Here is a 16,500-nt window from a genome sequence, read left to right as displayed (position 1 = left end):
TTTATTGGTGAAGCGTTAATCAAAGACTCTGTGACCTTTGCATGAAAGGTCGCAGACACAAAGCAGTAAATCAGACATTTTAATAAAAGTAACTAAACAAGAATGTACGGACTACCTGGAATAAACGGCGCAATGTTTAATCAATGCTAAAACCTCAAGTACTGAAAGCTTGATTTTACGTTAGCTGTAATCATATTAGTGAAACGAAAATATAATTATCACGATGTAACACGTATTGAATACTGAATATTGTTACCTCTTTCTCAATCATCTTGATCTTCTCCTCCTGCTCGTCAATTTTTGTGGCCAGTTGTTCTTTGTATTCAACCAGTTCAGTTCCCTTCTTGACCGTGTCCCGCTTTTGCCTTACTAACGCCTAGGAACGGTTATAAACACCAGTCTCAGGCTCTCAGTTGAGTTGCAACGATCGAATAGAAAAACTACGGTGAAAAAACGGCAAGCAAAGACTGGGGAGAGAGAAGAAGGGTAATCTTCGGAATTTGCCCTCTTTTTATTTTGCTGTTGCCTTTCATTTCGCTCCTCGCAACAAGTTTGCTTTTTAGATTCTAATGCACTTTTATGCATGGGTTCTTTTTCATAACAGTTTAAACGTTTTTTCCTGTAGTACGGCAAATATGATGAACAATAAAAAAGAGTCTCACAGTTTTCATGTGAACAAAGGCTGCGGCCATACAGAGCAAACGGTTTTTTCTCCTTATCCTTTTGCAGATGACATAACAAAGGCAGCACTTTCTCTTCAGTTATTTGACGACCACCACGAGTGTCGGTCCGGCCGCGGTTTGAACCCGCCACGTCCCGCTCGGCAGACCGGTGTTAAGCCAACCGAGCTAATTAAGCTGCGGTTGGCAACCCGAGTGATCTTGAATCATATTATCCTGATCTGGACGGCACTCAAGATATTTTAAATATAATAATATGTGGTGTATTCATGGTCTTACATCACCACAAATGAAGACTCTTAGCAATAGAGTTACATATCTTACAAACGTCACATACCTTTTGTTGTTCACTAAGTTTGTCTTCCCTGGAGTTAATCTCCTTTTGCTGTTCATCCACCAATGCAGACAGCTGCACGAGCTGTTTCCTTTGTTCTTCCAGCTCAGTGTCTTGCTCTAGTATCCTCTCCTCGTATTGTTCCAGTTTCTGTTTCTGTTTATCGCTTAACTCGCCGGCCATATCAGACATGCGTGCTGCAGCACCCGCCAGATCCCTTCTTAATGCTTGTACCACATCTCCTTGACTTTCAGCCTCTTTCTTAGCTTGGGTCGCTTCGCGTCTAAAAAAAAAAAAAAATTATATTTCAGGGGTCTGGGTCCCAGCAGGCCACGTGCTTGTGAGCTCAGCCCCTCCCTTTTGTATTTCACTTATTTAGTTAACCTATTGGGATTCTTTTCGAATGTTCCTTACTTCTATTCTCTTATAGACTGCGAGCAGTCATGGACCAAGAAAAAAAGAGAGACTGCGCGTAGTCTAATTCTGTTATTCTCCGATTTGCAAATAAATGATGTTACAAAAAAAGAACAAAAATTCATTATTTCTTGAAGGCCATCGAAGGAGACAACAGATAAAAAATATGTGATTTTTGGAAATTAACTATACTCGTAACCCATGCACGCGAGGGCGCAACGTCGTTTGCAATTGCCCTGACTGGGATAAGAACTGGAAGGATTGTAAGGGAAAAGGCGGACAGCAAACAGTCAAAGTTGAATTCAGAGTTAGTCCACATTGGAGCAATTGAAAAATGTATTGTTAGCAATAAATGCTGAATTTTATAAAGCAGTACCTCAAAGAGACAATCTAATTTTAAAAAATGATGCTTAAGGTATAGTTTGGGAGTGTGTAAGGCCTGTAAAAGGCCATTTTCGAGTTGCCCCAAGCCTCTGTTTCAAAGCGAGGCTGTGTGTGAAGCCACTGATATGAAAATGAGATTTTATTCCCATGCACTGAAATAAAACCGTTAGGCTGCTTCCATTTGTCAAAACTGAGCGGCCAGCCCCTTCCCGTTGTAACGAGAATTTCACTTTTAATCAAAACTATCCAGATAGATCAGTCAAATACTGAATAGTGTGCACGAAAAAGATGGTGTTTCCACAAAAACTCTTGAAAAGGCCATTTCATTTTCAAACTGACTGGTCCGGCAATGGTCCGGCCGGCAAGTTCTGACAAATGGACTGAGCCTTAGCTTCGTTTTGAAAGCGAGAGTTTTTGGAACTCGGAAATTGCTTGTGATTTCATTCCTTTATCATGAAAATCACAGCAACTGACATATCCGAAGACAACTTTTTTCAGGAGGTACTTTGCTTTGAACGCGTTAAAGGAAAATAGGATTCAAGTATTTCGCTTTGCGTTTACATACGGTCCTGCAGTAGCTGTTACCTTAGTAACAAGACCAGTTGTTCCAGTTTGTAGACATCTGACTGCAGAGTGGCTTCCACGCTTGTCTGGGGCACAGTCTCCGTCTCTACTGATCTCGTCTGGGGTTTAGGTTCTTTTCTGGGAGACTGAGGTCTAGAGCAGTTCATAGGATCTTTCTTAGGGGAGGAGGGTCCGGATGATTCTTTGCGCGGAGATGTCGGTCTGATTTTGCCTGCAAAAAATGATATCTTTCACTACTTCTGTCCATAAACTTACGTTAACCAAAACGTCCTCATCTAATGTTCGCATCCACGTTTTTGTTTTGCTTCATCAAACAAGCAGTAAACAAACAGAACACAAACATTTTCTTAGTACACAAACCTACTGGCCTGTTCCAGGCTCTCAGCCAGTAAGAATGACGCGTAAGTGAAAGGCACGGGAAATGTGAGCGCGTGGTCTCAATTTCGCGTACCCGGCTATCCCGGATCATGGAACAGGCCAGAAACCTACTGACAGACTTGGACAAAACGAAAAGTATTTACACCGAAAAGCTAAAGTTATATACAGACCGGATTTGCATAGTTAACGGTAATGTAATGCAACGATTCCTTTATAGGGACTGTCTTTTAAAATATACATCTTTCATGTTTTAATTTTAAAAATACAGAATTCGTCTTTCCTAGTTTGAAAGAAAACGGAGAGAATACTTATATAACAAATGGTGTTCATTTACCAGACAAAATCTAACTTTCTCACTTTTTAGTAGAACGATCGTTATACGAAATTAATTTCTAACATTGCCTAAGCGATACATAACGATTTAAGGGCTAAATAGAGTACCGTTAACATCCATTAAAAAGTCGTGCGCAATCAGATCATTTAATGTACAAATGCAAAGCAACCGAAAACAAAAGAAAGTTCTCTGAATTTTGCTTTCATTGTTTTCCAATACCAAAAGGGAGATACTAATTTTTCGTAAATAGTTTAACATACCACCAAAGTAGTCAGTCAAGGCCTCTTACGATACTTACAAAAGTTGACGTCAAACACTGTATAACAGATCTCGAGTGTCGATAAAAAGAAACAAAACAATTTATATCTTGAATGCTAAGTATGTCTGTAATTATTCAAAGCTAACTGATTTAGAAGCAGTCTCCACTAAATTTAGAACTCAAACTTAGACGTCTGAAAATAAACCAGCTATAAATAATCTAAGAACAGATCTTTTATTTTTCGCGAACTCTTGGGAATTCTATTTCTTTTCCGCTGAAAAGAAGAATTAACGTGTCTTGAGCATTGGATTATTTTAAGGACTTAAAAACACATCAGAGAATGGGAGCAAAGAGAAAACCAATACAACAAAAATTGAAAAGCAGAAAAATGTGTTCTCTGAAAGGAAACCGATATTTTTTCCAAAACGTAAACGAAAACAGGTTCGCTTGAAAGAACAATGGTGTACTCCTTTTTTGACTTTTCATATCTAACACGGACTTGATAGTAGAAATTTGTTACGATTTGAAGAAATAACACAACAGCTTTCAATTAACAAGACATGTTTCTGCAAACTTATGCCATTTTCAGTTGTACAAGCTCGTTACAATATTATTTCTTCAAATCATATCTAAAACCAATGACAAAACACTGGTTAGAAACAAGTAGGCCAAGCTCAACAGCTTTAGGCCCTATCCACACGAATCCGGTTATTTTTTGAAACCGCATCCTTTTTTTGGCACGCATTAGCCTTTTTGTGCACACGAAACCAGTGAATCCGCCAACCGAAACCACCTCTTGTTCGGTGAAAACACTCGCCAGACTGTTTTATGCCACACCGTTCACACGAATCCGGGTAAGAAAAGATGCGGTTTTAAAAATGTCAGGATTCGTGTGAACGTGGCCTCGGTAACAGCTAATCGTGAAAAGCATTTGACAAATTCAATCGAACGAGCATTTTACTAACCTGTGATCTGTTTAGCGTGCATTGCCTCCTGTTCCAACTGTCGATTTTGCCGAGTTAGTCTTAACAGTCTTTCTTCCATTGCCACTATCGTGACTGCGTGTTGTCGAGTTTGTTCCTGTAAGTATATAAACAAATGATGACAACGATGTAATCTCTGTAATATCTTGATAACTTTTCTATTTGAGTTTGTCGGGTAATCTTGCGAGGTCGATTCAACAAAATCACTGAATTGCTTCACTGGGGTATTGAGTTAACTGGGTTTCACCTCTCCATTTGGGGGAGTCACGCGCAGCATCCCCGCTCGCTTCGGCCGACACTCATATTGGACAGTTTACAAATCAGAATATATTGAGTTAACTCCGAGACACAAAAACCTTTTGAAAAATCACCAAATGGCTCTCCATTTGTGTGGTGCAGAAACTTAGAGATTGACCAAGGAATTCACTGAAGCAGAAATTGTAGGTGTTTATTAACAAGTGCCTAAGGAAGATCAGACGGATTTGGTGGCCCAAAAGAATCCGAAATGAAGAGTTTTGGAGACAGGAAGGGCAGCGGCCGATAGAGGAGGAGATAAAAAAACGAACATGGCGGTGGATTGGCAAAACACTGAGGAGACAAGACAAACAAGTGGCCAAGACAACTCTTTAGTGGATCCCACAGGGGAGTCTCAGACACACTTAGCGACGACCGGAAATACGTCTGCTGTTCGCAAGCTAAGACACACTTTGAAGCGCACAAGGATGTGAGAACATGAGGAGAGAGGACGTAATGGTTTGAGTCAAAATAGAGTCAAATTGTAAGAATTAGTGGGGTTTAAAGGTTAAAAGGATTGTTTATAGTGGAAACTGCACTTAGCTTATCCAGCTACTTTACAGGCTCTCCACCCAATACTTAGAAGCAAAGAATTCAAATACAACATACGATTATTAAAAATCCCAACAGGGAGGCAACCAGTTGGCTATTTACAAGCGTGGCCGAGGATTTGAACTCGGGAAGACCGAGAACAAATCCTACAAGTGGCCAGAGCGGGACTCGAACCCGGGACCGCGGGATTGCGAGTCCGACGCGCTGACCACTCGGCCACGAGGAGGGCTGAACGAACAGGACTGATGAAGATGATAAAAATCCTAAATGATCGATCGTTTACTGAGTATTAGCCAGTCACATTTTAACGATGATGTACTAAAGCTACCTTGAAAGAAGCGACCTCGTCTTCTTTATAATTCCGCAGTTCTTCTCTCTCACGTTCAACACGAGCCAGCTGTCCTTTGCAGGCTGCGGACTGTTCCTGAAGCTGACTTCGTAAGTACGCCTAAGGAGAAAGTTCGGTCATTTCGTTATTTAACAGCGTCTTGTCGCGTCTATCCAAACACATACAATAAAAACCTATCTTTCAGTCCGATCTTTGATTTTCAATTGTGGAATCCACTCTTTGCTGAATTACAAATCGCAAATCGTTATAGGCAACCGTAATAGGAAAATTTAAGTTCATTTTTAGGCAAAAAACAGGTAACGGTTTTTCGTCCTTATCCTAAAAGACTAGAAAGTCTAACCGTTTGCAGATGTCATTGCAAAGGTAGCACTTTCTCCTCAGTTTTTTTGAAGACCCTGAGTTTTGGCCGGCCGGGGTTTGAACCCGCGACTCCCGCTCAGCAGACCGGCGCTCTCGTAACTGAGTTAACTAGGCGGCGGCAAGAGACTATAAAGGGGACAGAGAGGGCATCCCCCATATACACCCTGTTCCATAGGTAATTCGTCTCGAGTTATTTTTAGAATCGGGATAAAGTTACCTCGCGCGAGGCGTGGATGTTTCGTGGAGGTTTCGCATGACCAAACGCCGTGCAAAACATGTTGGGCGAGAGGCAATGAAAGCGTAAAAAGATCGAGAGCATTCCTGAATATTGAAGCGAAATGAGTCGCCGCTCACCTGGGAAAAAGGAATCGCTGGACTCTTTGACAACCCGTGAAATCAGTTTAACTCGAAGTTGTCGTAACCTCAGTGCTTTAATAAAATGAGAAATTTCGCCGGTCTATTGAAACCGGTCGTTTGTACAATTTAGGGAGTTTAAGATCCAACGACGCGGACGACAACTAGAACGTCAAAAACAATAGGTTTAATTAGCAAAACAACAACTTCGCACGTGCAACACACTTTCTCTTGTTCATTTCTTTCCCGTTTTTGCACGACTACGACGTGAAAATGCCTAATTTCGCGTTTTATGGAGGACGTAAATAAGCAACGACGAAATTTTATTTCTCTTTCTGAGCTTGAATATGGTCCCTTGAAATTCAGCTTTAGGAGGGTTCGTCTACAATTGACAAAGTAAGTGGGTAGGAATAATCGCTATAAAGACTGAAAAAAATAAACATCAAACTAGAAATTGCTCTCTTCAAACTGTAAATTATAAATGATCCTGAGAGAATATTCAGTGTGTTAAGGATTTCCCTGCTCTACTGTTAGCTCTATACAAGAATTTCGATTTCGCTGACACAGTTTTCGCAGAAATCTCGCTGTCGTCGTTTTCCTCGACAAAAGGAATAGCAAAATCGCTCTCCGCGTCTTCCCCCATTTTGTTCTGCGTCATTTCGTGAAGGACGCGTGGCTCTCAGCGTGGGTCATCCACGCGGAACACATTCGCGCCATGTGATTGGCTGTTGTCTAATCCCCCTTGAGATCTGTAGTGTTAAAAATAACTCGAGACGAATTACGTATGGAATAGGGTGTATATGGGGGATGCCCTCTCTGTCCCCTTTATAGTCTCTTGGCGGCGGTTATTAGACAGTAAGGGAAAACGGTATTTCAGCTTGAGGATATAAATACGAGAGGTGCAGAAAGACTAACTTTGAAGAACGTACCTCAGTCTCCTTAGCTCTGTGTAATCCATCTTTAGCTTGTTCGTACTGGGACTTTGCTGTTGCTAAGGCAACTCTGTGATTCTCTAACTCCTTCTGTCGTTCATTAAGTACCTGCATAGAAAACTTAGTAACTCAGTTTACCGCCGATCCAACCCTGGCCTGCGAGAAGTCTTTTTTATTCGCACGCCGTGCGCGGCTCTTAGTAGCCTACGTAGCAAACCTCCCAACTTTCTCAACGAATTCGCGCCGAAACGCTTACCACGGGCCGATCGCTCGTGGTCTACGTTACAGGCAGCCCTCTTGGCTATAAATATACGGAGGCGGAGGGCTCCGGGGTTTACAGTGGTGAAACCGTCCCTCGTCCCCTAAATAGCGGTTATTTTACTGTTTACTTAATTTGGTGGCAGCTCCCACTGTTGTTTTAAATTTGATGGCCTATTTCCAGTGACTGACATCTCCGCAAATAGGCCTTTTTTAAAAATATCATAGTCCTGGTTGTTGTCCCTCTAAACTTGTGCTTAAGCATTCCTTCAATTTCTCTTGGGGCGATTATAAGTCACAAGAGAAATTGAAAACAATGCTTATGCAAAACTTCAGAGGGACAACGAACAGTATTATCGCATTTTTGAAACAGGCCTTTAAGCATTTGTTCAGTACCTGTTGTAATTGGGTAACGCTACCATGTTGTGACTCCATGATCTTTCTCTCCGCATCCACTGCTGCTTGTATCCACTCTCGCTCTTTTTGTTTAAATTCATGCATCATCTCACGCTCTTTTTCTTCTTCCTCAGATCTCACTTGAGCCACTGCGCGGGAAATGTGTTTTTCTTCCTCTCTCTTCATGTCCTCTCGTAAACTTTAACACGACTTCCTGGTGCGTCTCCTCCATTTCTGCAATCCTACACACAATGAAGAAAAGAAAATTAATGAAATTTGTTTTACTTACCAAACTAGTCTTCCATCGACACAAAACAACCAAAATTATTGAATTTACATAGTTTTTCCAGCTTAATGAAGAACTGTAACACTTTTTTGTATGGTTAACCTAAGTCACAGATTGTCAAATTGAAACGTATTCAGAACTCGCTATGAACATCTGCGAGTATTCTCATATTACACCAGCACTTTAAGATCTTCACTGGCTGCCAGTTCGCGCTCTTATTCATTTTAAAAAGTCAATTTTAGTTTTCAAGGCAATTCATGGACTTGCAACACCATATATCAGGGATTAAATTACTGTTAGATCGAAGTCCTCTTACAATATCAAATCAAATAGTAGTCTTCTACTTGAGCCGCCTAAAGAGAAAATGCTTTCTACGCTTTGTGCCAGGCCTTCTATGCTGCTGCGCCATGTTTGTGGAATAGTTAGCCTGCTGAATTGCGCGAATTTCAATCATTAACTATTTTTAAACGTAAACGTACCTTCTTCGCATAGGTTAGACTAGAAGTTCGATTTCATCTGGACCTTTTTTTAGCTAATTTGATCTGATTTTATTGTATTATACTGTATCTTTATTTCATTGATTTATTAATTAATTAATTTTTAGTAAATTGCATTTTACATTGTACAGTTATATCATTTTAGAATAGATTTCTAAGTGAATTATTGTAAAGCGCTACTGATCAGTTTTATGTAAATAGCGCTATAGAAGTACTTCAATTACCATTATTATTATCATTTTTATTAACTGCTATGAAGACACTTAAAATCTACCGTTGTGTTCTATTGAGATCAAAAACAGACGGATCGAGGTTGCAGTTGATACCCTAGTATCGCCTTTGTTTTTATACCGTTGAATCGAGCAAACCGTCATTCGGTGTTATAAACCTGATAAAATATTATGGCATGCTCCGGAAAACCGCTGAAGCTAATGACTGTGGACGAATAACAGCAGCTAATCGCATGACAGTTTGATAGGTCAAGTTCATATTCGATTCTGCGGTAAACAAAGGCGAATCGCGAATGGAACTGTAACATTTTACAACTGCAATCAAGGTTACAAATAACTCCTCTGCGCCCTGTGTTTGAGCCTCTACATCAAACTATTTACGTTTTTTTCCTGTTTTAGGGTTAAACAACGCTAGGACTGGAATTAGACGATTACATTTTTATTCTTCTCGAACGTACAGCTCACACGAACACTCCACTGGCAAAATAATGACGGCAAAGCAAAACTGTTAGCTGAAGCTTCTCATCATTTTCGACAATCGAGTACAACACTTTAAAGACGATTCATGACCTAAAACGACTTTTGCCTGAGAGCAGACGGAAAAGCCGAGAAAACCGACATTGATATGTATGGCCGCCATGTGACAAAGGCCCATGAAATCTGTTTAAGGTGACTCGACCCAGTTTTTTTGGGGGGGTACCATCCTACTTTGAAGCTCTCTGGTATCCCCACTTTTACTTTTATCGTAAGTCTAACACGTAGAATGGATAACATATAGATCAATCTACAATATAACATAAAATGTTTGGCGATCGGAGTAAATGTCACGTGGTTACTGAATGCCACGCCCCTTTGAGGTCTGAGTCGAAAATCTGCTGTTGCCGGCATTTTTTCGTGAAAATCTCTCGGCTACACATAGTGCGCATTAGTGCCTTGCGCTGAACAGAGTTTCACCAAAATCGCAAAGACCCAATTCAAGAAATTCAGCGGTTTCCAAATTTAGGTCATAATTTATGCGAAAATGATAAGCAAACTTTACACGGATTATATCTAATAAACTATGAGATTCATCTCTTTATTTTGGGCATCGTTATAACAGATGGGTCCTTGCAAGTCAGCAAAACGCTTTAGGGCCTTGTAAATGCGCGCGATTTCGAGCAAAGCAAACATATAGAAATGATAGTTTTCGCTATTTGTTGACGTTTGTCAGCGTTTAAGAGTCCTTCTCACGAAAAAAGCATTTTCTTAAAAATTCGTAGTTTTTTTTCCTTCAAATTTTTTCAGGGCCACAATTGATTAACTAACTACCCGGACTCTGAATTTCATGGTCATTGAAAAACTGTGACATTATCTTCTTTAAGCCCAAACTTGAGTAAACATTGAAGATTTTTAGCGTTTTGGCTGAGTTTGTGCTTTGGGAGTTGTCTATTGTTTCTAGTCTGTCATTATACAGCATTCTTGTTCAGCACGCGTGCAATGACCGCCCTTGGCTGACTGACAGAAACAATAGACAACTCCCAAAGCACAAACCCAGCCAAAACGCTAAAAATCTTCAATGTTTACTCAAGTTTGGGCTTATAGAAGATAATGTGTCAGTCGGACTCAGAAGCCCGTCCTTCGACCGTTTTCCTTTTTTACTATACGTCCATTTTTAAACGTGGAGTGGATTTCGCCGGTTAAGCACCGCGTGCAAAAGTGATAACCTAAGTAACAACTAAGGAGGAATGCTTCATGCTCAGTTCCGAAATTTGAGAAATTGCAGTCTTCCCTTACAACTGACTTGTATCACCGTGAGAGTTGCCTGATAAAACTGGCACTTGAAAAGTTGAACAGAAGAGAACAGTTGCTCGACCGTGAAGCTAACTCAAAAGTAATTTGCTAACGGAGGAATTTGTGACATCGCGCTCCAGTCCAAAGACCCTCTTATCTCAAGAAAAACAAAATGGATTGTATCTGCGCCAAACTGGAATTATGACTGACTAACTGGACAATTCTCGCAATTAATGTAGAAGTTTAGGCCAATTGTTTCCTTCGAATTCGCATCTGTAGATCACTTTTTTGCGAGAAAACAATAGCTGGGCCCGGCGTTACAAAACATAGCAGGGAATCATCACACTAGCTGACGGGCAAAACAACCACAAGGACTACAAGTATTTATTCAGATAAACGCATTTCGAAAAAAAAAAAACACTTGAAAAACTAAAAATTTGATTAATATTGAGTCATTTAGCCGAAATAAGAACATTAGCGCTAAAAAAAAAAGAAAGCGAATCCTGTCAGAACTACGGACTGCAGGTAGTAGTTAATCATTACGCATGTGATAGACCAGCTTCATGTGAGACAAGCAACCAAAATTAAGATTAACATAGTCAGAGTTTAAAACTCTCCACAGTATCATCTACCCGCTAGAAAGAAAAGAGGGAAAATCTCGGCTGAGGGATGAAAACGATAAAGTCACGTTTCACTAGCTTATGATTGTGTTTGGCCTGTCAACACCGAATTCCCTGCTGTTTGATGAAGTACAATAGCAGTGTCATTACGTCGTTGTGATTGGCTCTTCCCACCGTCGGCGCGCGAAGTCTCCCCTGGGAACCGTTCTAATTATAAATCTACTCGGGAAAGGGTTGACTCCAAGGGCTTGTATGGGAGATGGAGGCTCCATTTGATGGGCTCCTGGTAAAATCCAACAATGTTGGGAGTTTTTTGCCAACAATGTTGCGTTCGTTTGTACGGGGCTATAGAAGCAAGGCATCATGATAAACTTGATTAACAATGGTAGTCTTTCCAAGGGCGATCCGTTTTTAATCTCTCTTCTATTTATTGTTTTAACTAAATCAAATCTTCAATGTAACAACTCTGTCAACCTGTTTATAAGAAATACAATAGCTATCTAATAACAATCATAATTTTAACCATTGTTAGTAAATGAAAACATTTCCAAGGCTGGTAGATCTCTATGTTTATAGATGGAAAATAAAAACCTCATCCTCTTCCCTTCTTTTATAGGCACCTATTTTCGCGATCTTCGTTCTTTAATTCCAAAGCCGGATAAGGAGCTTTAAGTAGGTAAACCTTTTGTTATCATAATCTTACCTTAATCCATGACAGTGAATCATGAGTTGTAAGCTCCTCAACTAAAGTCAGCTCTTCTTCCAGCGCAGTGCATGTCCGACCTGACTTTGACAGTCGTTTCTATGGATGGAGTGGACCAATTTAGGTTTCTGAGAAACTGACCACCTACCCCTCCCTCCCCCCTCCCCTTACTCAACGTTAATATTTGCGTCTCACTTGGGGCAAAATGTTAGGTTGATCCGATGGAGTATACAGCAGAGAAATAAACGATCTTTCTGAATACGAGCTTAAGTAATAAAAACTACAGCTTCTTTGCTGTTCAGAGCGTCTCTGGAAAACACAGCAGAGAAATAAACGATCTTTCTGAATACGAGCTTAAGTAATAAAAAGTACAGCTTCTTCGCTGTTTAGACAGTCTCCGGAAAACACTGCATAGAAATGTATGATCTTTCTTAACATGAGTTTACGTAACAAAACGACTGCTAATACTTCTTTCAATGAAGTTCCCACTATCGTGAAAACATTACTAGAAAAACTCCTGGAACGTATAATAACCTATAAAGCACGGTCCATGAAGTAAAATTATGAAAATTCAATGGTATAGTCTTTATAATAAATGATGCATTTTTAGCCCAATAGATTACAAATAAAAGGCATCGTTTTAGAGAGTGAGATGTAATCCCTGCTTATGGCGGAAAGCATTCTTTGCGCCATAAAATAGGTAAGTTGTGACATTTTTGAGACTTTACCAAGAGATTTCCCATAAAAATGTGAAGACTTGCCAGCTGGTTATAAGTTGATGAAACATATAAGTTTACCTGTTTCAAATGCTCGCAAGGTAACATCAATGTACCAAAATTGCATTTTCTTAACTTCTCTATCCTCCTCTCTTTTACAAAAAATGTCTGTGACAGTTGACACTTTCGCGCGTTCAGATTCAGAACTGTGAATTGATTTGCTACCTCGTTTGCTGTATAATCTTATGATGACATACAATGACAGGGTAACCTGCAATTCTGTTATTGCAAACGTCTCGATAAATTTTACTTATGATTGTTGAGAAACGTTGTGCACCATAAAGGCTGGTTTTCAATAACGACGGAGTGGGAGTCGGAGTCGTAATCAGAAGCGAAGAACTTTACGATCTAGTAAAAACAGCATTCTGATTCCGCTTACGACTCCGACACTTACGATCAAGTGAAAAATAGGTTGTCGGAGTCATAAGCTGAAGTGGAAGAACTAAACCAACCACAAAGCGTGGGAACGTGCATTGTGATTGGTTGATCCTTCCGCTTATGCTTCCAACTCCAACAATCTGGTTTTCACTTGATCGTAAACGACGGAGTCATAAGCGGAGTAAGAAGAAAATGAAAACGTTCTGCTTCTTCCGACTCCAATTCCACCGCGCTTATGACTGCTGACGACTCCGATTTTTTATTTTCAACAAGTCGTAAGCGTTTTTACGATTCCGTTTACGACTCCGTTGCTAGTGAAAACCAGCCTTAAGAGGACTAATGTTGGGTGTCCTGTGATTTACTCACCAGCATGCCTTCTAGATGTTTCCTCAGTTCACCCGTTGAATCTTTTAAGTCTTTGTCTTTTGCTTCTTTCTACCATGGTTAAAGAAAGCAAAAAGGGTAAATGATTAAAAAACTGATCATTACCAAAAGAGGAAACCTTTTCAGTTCTTAACACATTTATTCAGATTTAGCAAGCTAGCTGTCGTACGTCCATGAGCGACAACATCAACTGAATTAAGAAATTAAAAAAGGCTGCGGCAGAAGGGTCGCTATTGACTGACAAATTTAAGAGTGTGGAGGGGGGGGGGGGAGGTGCGGAACTTTAGTTTTCAGTTTTAGTTCAGCCTCTAATTAGGAGTTACGTCACGTAACGTAACGTAACGTAGGAGTTTTTTTTTACGGTAGGAAAACGCGGAATCTCTTAACCGAAGGATAACATTTTGTCCAATTAAGGCTCACAGATCAGTTAACCACACCCCCTAATAAAACCTCCGCGCGAAGGAACTGTTATGAAAAAACCCATCTTCTTAATCACATAAAAATAATTGATGTTTAATTTTCCCAGTGTTATCCGGATAACGCGAGTATTAGTTGGGGTGGAGGAGGGAGGTGGGGTAGGGGAAAGAGGAGCTCGTTCCGTTTGAGCGAAAAAGCCGTGGATGTGGGTGACGAAGCGCACAACTCCCTCTCGTTTTCTGAAGGAGGGGAGAAGTGAGAAGGCTCCTTTTCGCAGTTTTAAAGGAAAAAAAAATGAAAAAAGTCATGTTCGGGGTAAAGTTCACACTCAAAACAAACGAGGCTCTTCAGTAAATACTGAACTCACTTCACTTTCTGAGTTTGCGTAGTGCTGGATTTCTTCCACTAGAGTTAACTTCTCTTGAGCCAGATTCCTCACGTGATCAAGCAATTCATCGTCATCCAGTTCATGATCAACTGTTCTTTGAACATCGCCGCGGAATGTGTGTTCAACCAACTTCCGCCGGAAACGATCAAACTACGGAAGGACATAAATGCACGGCCATTTTGAAGGAACTTCTGTAAGCCCCACCTATTCCCATTTTGTGAATCGCTTTGGCAAGAGAGAATGAACTAGATCATTCTCTCTTGCTTTGGCTACTCGCTTGCACGTGACCTAATTCCCGTGATACCCAAATAAAATGGCAGCCTGATATAACAAATTGCCGGGGGAGTGTGAAGTGTAACCTTTATGAAAGGACATGTTAATACTCTGGATTTTATCCAAGAAATTTGCCTCTAACTGTTGGCTGAGAATGTCATTTGTTATACCAGAATGTTATTGCTTACTTGCAAGCTACAAGAAGCTGGGGATAGTAAAGCCGTTCTTTACAAATATTTCAGAGCAAAATATTTGATTTTTCCTGCTCTTTTTAAAATCAAGTCTGTAGAATGGCGAATGATAAAAGACACTAATGGATACACAATTCCACAGAAAGCACAAAACCATGCCCTATATCAAACCCAAACGGTTGAAATGCTATTTTCTGTTTTAAACCAAAAGGCGACCAAAAACTTAACCCCTTTACCCATAAAGCTCATGTAAGAAAGTATTCCCCCTAGCAACATTGTTTCATTGTTTCAAAAAAGCCATGTCATCAGTGCTTCAATAAAATGCGTTACTGTAAAATCCCAGTTCACTTACTCTTTTTTCCAGTTGATGAAAGTCAACCTTGAGCAGTTTCTCAGCTCTTTGTGCGTCCAGACACTGAGCTTTAGCGTGATCCAGTTCCTGCTGAATCGCCTTGTCGCTCTTTTAAGAGAGAAGGTTTGTTTACTGATTACCTGACTGGGTCATTTTCAAGGTTAAGCGTGGGTGGGACTGGGTCGGTTTTTATCGAACTGCATTATGGGACTTATTTAAGTATACAAGGTGAGTAAATACAAAATAAGATCGACCTAAGGGAGGTTTTTCAGCCCGCAATCAAGACTGAGCAACCCCCACAAACCCTTGTTTTTACTAAAAATCGCTGGACACAAAACCTCCCCTGGGTCGATGTTACATTGTCACAACCTACAAGGTGTTCCTCAGTGAACCCAGCTCAATGGTCTTATTGTCCTCAAGTTGCTTGAAGCTCAGTTGTAGAACATGTGGACTACCCTATTTTGGGTAATTAAAGCCTCATGAAATTATGGTATTGGAAATTAACGCCACTTTAGAGGAAAACGACTTTGAAATAAAGAAAATTAACGAGGAAGAGAAAACAACAGTTCAAAATGGAGAAAATTAACGGGATGCTCACAAAGAAACTAAACTTGTTGAGACAACAGAAACAAAGTTAGGCCTAGTTCAAACGTCGAACTTTGTGTGTACCAAACTTAATACCTATTTGGGTCGGCCCAAATGACAACAATTCGACGATTAATTCAGGCGTCGAACTTAATTAGTCGGACTTAATTCGCTTTCACGATGTACAATGGTCTACAGTGCTTATCAGTGAAATGAATTTAGTAATTTATGCGTTAGTTTCGGCACATGAAATTTCGAAGTTTGAAGTTTGAAACGTAGTCGCTCTACAGTCGAAAATCCCATGTGGGCCACTCGATCTTAATTCATGGTTCCACCCAATTAAATATGTCGGACTTAATTGCTTCAAATGTCGATCTCTTCATGTTCTTAATTGAAGGGATTAGAATCGGTACATGAAAAGTTCGACGTTTGAACTGGGCCTTAAACGTATAATCTGAAATGGAAACTTTGTTCGAGGTACTTTCCCTAACGCACGAAGGGAGTCTAACGAAGAAATCTGGCCACTTCGAGGGTTCTTCGCAGTTTCACTGTTACTGGCGGATCTCCATCCTTATAAAACACTCCTCTTTTCTACGTGTGAAGAATGTCCGACGTGTATCCAAAATAATGGAAATCTCAAGGTCGCGTAAATCAACACTTCACATAGCTTCCCATGCAGCCGTTTTTAGGGGAGCTCGTATTTCGTCCCTCCCCACAAACGCCTGTTCTACCGAGAACAACATTTTTTCCCATTGTTTTATTAGTGTGGTAAGTGACCAATCAACAGTTTCGAAATAAAGTGAA

At 40.3% G+C, this 16,500-nt stretch overlaps 1 pseudogene; it reads right to left on the bottom strand.

Annotated features, from left to right (window-relative positions):
• The window catches only part of LOC140925536 (uncharacterized), a 45,870-nt pseudogene that overhangs the window by 15,562 nt on the left and 13,808 nt on the right, over window positions 1-16,500 (bottom strand).

The sequence above is a fragment of the Porites lutea genome, chromosome 1 (genome assembly GCF_958299795.1).
Source record: "Porites lutea chromosome 1, jaPorLute2.1, whole genome shotgun sequence".
Taxonomy (NCBI): domain Eukaryota; kingdom Metazoa; phylum Cnidaria; class Anthozoa; order Scleractinia; family Poritidae; genus Porites; species Porites lutea.
The sequence above is the reverse complement of the archived record's forward strand: the minus strand, read 5'-3'. Positions and strand labels throughout refer to the sequence as shown.